A 4,132-nucleotide genomic window follows, 5' to 3' on the forward strand; every position below is an offset into this window, starting at 1 on the left:
TATCTACATTAGATTAGATTATACTTATATATATACTATATACTTTATATATATATGCTACATTTCCCTGGATGTTAACTAACCCAATCTCAAATAAAAAAGCACTATTGTGCTCGGCTGTATCTCCTCTGGCTGCTCTCCTGTTTATTATGTAGAATTCATTAACGTTGGATTCAGAACAAAGACCACAGGGACCATGCCAGCGGCCACTTGTAAATCGGTGTATTTAAAAGTACCTTTTAACACAGCCATTAGCGCCGCTGAGTGTTGTGAGGGAGTTGTGTTTTGATGATGTCAAAGTGTGTGCTGTGCCAGGACTTTCATCTCCCACTCCTGCTGGCTTCAAACGGGGCTTTCAGATGCGTCTGTGATGGGCTAAAGCAGCCCACCGCCCTCGGCCTGCAGCCCGCCGCTGTCCCCCGCCAATCCTAAACGGGCCATTGTGTCAAACAGACCGCAGACAAAACAAGATGCAACAAATTAGAGCTGGAAATCCCAAGTCTTATCGCGATACAATATTATATTGATTCTTTACACAACAATACAATATTTGCTAATATCATAAAGTCTGCCATGATTCGGGGGCCTACAATGGATATGAGACAATATTTCAGTCTTGTGTTTACATATTTGTGCTCATCATGTATACTGGTGTTATTGTTGAATACTTTGTGAATACATATTTCTAAAATTGTATGATATTGTTATTATTACCCAATACTTTTTCATACCTTTGGAGAATCTTGAGAATAACGTTCAACATTTTATAAAAAAAGACTAAAACTAACACCAAAACTAATGTAAGGTTTGAAGTGGGGTTCATTTATATTTGAAAGTGTAAGGCTCAGAATTTAATATAATTTATATTTGAGTTGATTTACTAGAAATGTATTACAAAGTTTATTCAGTTAATTATTTACATATTTGTGTTACACTGTTATTAGTGACATATTTACGTGTTTACATATTTAACAGTCTGGATGTTCTGTTGAATCTGCCTCTCTGATTTCCTCAGTCTAAGTTCTCGCTTCTGATTGGTTAGTTCAGCCACGTGGAAGCTGGGGAACGAGGAAGTGTTGTTGTCATGGGTGTGTTCAGTAAAGTACGGCATTGAGAAAGCTGTCTATCCTCATAAAGAGTGATTAGAGTGATCCACCACCACACATCGAACCCTCATGTTACACTAATAAAAATTAAAACTAAAACTAAACCTTTTCAAAAAATAAAAACTAAACTAAATTAGCAAACCCACTTTAAAGAACTAATTAAAACAAAAAGTCAAAACAAAATAAAATATATATATGTATTTATACACACTCCTCGAGAGGCCGATGTGCTGAAACACAGCTTTTGTCGCCGCAAAACGTTCACTTTCACTCTTTGACTCTGTTGTGGCTAAACATCTACTAACTGCTGCTGAGACGACGAGCTAGCTGCTAACTGCTAGCAACTGCCGCTCTGTAGCACGCAGCTCTGTAGCTGCTTCATTCTATACCGCTAGCAACTGCCTCTCTGTAGCATGGAGCTCTGTAGCTGCTTCAGTCTGTACTGCTAGCAACTGCCTCTCTGTAGCATGGAGCTCTGTAGCTGCTTCAGTCTGTACTGCTAGCAACTGCTGCTCTGTAGCACGGAGCTCTGTAGCTGCTTCAGTCTGTACTGCTAGCAACTGCCGCTCTGTAGCATGGAGCTCTGTAGCTGCTTCATTCTATACTGCTAGCAACTGCCGCTCTGTAGCACGCAGCTCTGTAGCTCCTTCATTCTATACTGCTAGCAACTGCCGCTCTGTAGCACGCAGCTCTGTAGCTGCTTCAGTCTGTACTGCTAGCAACTGCCGCTCTGTAGCACGCAGCTCTGTAGCTGCTTCAGTCTGTACTGCTAGCAACTGCCGCTCTGTAGCAAGGAGCTCTGTAGTGCTAGCAACTGCCGCTCTGTAGCACGGAGCTCTGTAGCTGCTTCATTCTATATTGCTAGCAACTGCCGCTCTGTAGCATGGAGCTTTGTAGCAGCTTCATTCTATACTGTTAGCAACTGCCGCTCTGTAGCTCAGAGCTCTGTAGCTGCTTCATTCTATACTGCTAGCAACTGCCGCTCTGTAGCACGGAGCTCTGTAGCTGCTTCATTCTATACTGCTAGCAACTGCCGCTCTGTAGCATGGAGCTTTGTAGCAGCTTCATTCTATACTGCTAGCAACTGCCGCTCTGTACCACAGAGCTCTGTAGCTGCTTCATTCTTTACTGCTAGCAACTGCTGCTCTGTAGCACTGAGCTCTGTAGCTCTGTAGCACGCAGTTCTGTAGCACGGAGCTCTGTAGCTGATGTCACGTGACCAGCCGGCGGTCTCCTTGTTTCGTATGATATCATATGTTTTAGTGTGCATAACAATTAGCAATTTATAGTTAACAATAGTATTCAACAACAACACAATATAATGTCCAACATTATCGGAATCTATTTTCTTTGCAAAAAAGTGTTCACAAATATCCAAACCTTGAAATGAAATAACTATAAAATACAAAATAAAAGAAATAAAACATAAGTAAAATGTATTGCACTTTGAGTTATTTCATATTACTTTCTATTCCCTTTCACTGATAAAAGGCATAATGGGTCACCAGTAACATATGGGCATCTAATGTGGTTACTTTACTTTATCTACTGATGGATATCACAATTAATTTGTTGAATATACTTTGTAAAAATGATCTGAAGTAGCTAAGTGATTGTATCACATAGTTGTAGTAAAGAGTATAATATTTGACTCTAAGATGTCATGCAACAGAAGGATAAAGTAGCAGGAAATGGAAATGCTCAAGTAAAGTACAAGCTCCTCAAAATGGTACTGCATTTTTGCTACTGACAAGACAAGCTCAATGGTTTGTCAGTTTGGTTCAGTTGGTTTCTCCACTGTGAGTTCAGGTACAGTAACGTAGGATGAAATCAGAAGTACTGTTGCCATGGTTACCCGGCTGCAGGTTAATATCACCCCTTTTGTTACCGATTAAGAGCGCTGGTTCAACTGTTGGACCAAATCTTTGATATGCCAGCCAATCAGATTCTCAGAGGCTATGTTACAAAACAGCAGTACACATTTCACATTTAACTGCATTTTAAATAACAGTTTTAAAATCATTCAGACACCAGGCCATGGCTGTATGAAAAAGTTTTGATCTCCATCAACTGAAAGAAAATATAAACAGAGCTCCAGCAAACTACTATGATATCATTGATTGTTAATAATTTAAACACCGTCTATATCTCTCTTTCCTTTCAGATTGGGGTATGAAACCATGATCCCATCCAGAGAGCCAGCAGATATGCATATTATTCATAATTACGCAACCAGCTTGTCATTCAGCTTTGATACACAGTTCAGTGAAGTGTGCCTCTTCATTTGTTGTGGGAATAATGTTCCACTCAAACATGCGGCACAGCACAGGGTTACTCTAGTAACCTTTTTCCATGAATAGTAAATGTCACCTTAATCAATTTTAGATGGGGCGGCTCTGCAGGTGGAGCATGGAGCCGGTTGGGAGGGGGAAAGGAGGTTGGTGTGAGCTGCAGCTGATGCGAGTGCTTCCGCCTACTGTCGACGGTTTCATAAAGGCTCGCTGAGGTAAACAGCCCTGAGGCTTATAGAGCGCACACATCTCTGCTGAGAAGAGCTGGGAGCAACACAGTGTGTGTGTGAGACACCAGGGTGCAATCTGTATTTTATCAATGTTGTAAAGTGGTGGGACAATTTCCTTATGTCTTTTACTTACAGTAAGTAAAATTAGTGTGGAAATACAAGTAAAAGTCATGCATTTAAAATTTTCTTAAAGCTACAGTGCATGACTTGTTTTATGTTAACAAATTCAAGCCATTGCCGGCTCTCTCTGTATTTCACCAGCACCGCTCATTTCACATAATGGAAGAAGGTTTGGGATACGTTGATTAACTTAATGAACACACAACTGAGGAAAGGTAGGCTGCACAGTTTTACCACAATGTGTTATTGTGTCGTGCTGTCCCAACTTCCTGTGTGCAATATGTTCGCGCATGCGCAGACGATAATCAAGATGAACGCAGATTTACGACACTGTACAATGTGTTCCCATAGACAGTTAAAGAAAGTCTGTTTGCCTCCACCGGAA

The sequence above is a fragment of the Etheostoma spectabile genome, chromosome 9 (assembly GCF_008692095.1).
Source record: "Etheostoma spectabile isolate EspeVRDwgs_2016 chromosome 9, UIUC_Espe_1.0, whole genome shotgun sequence".
In the NCBI taxonomy this organism is placed as follows: Eukaryota; Metazoa; Chordata; class Actinopteri; order Perciformes; family Percidae; genus Etheostoma; species Etheostoma spectabile.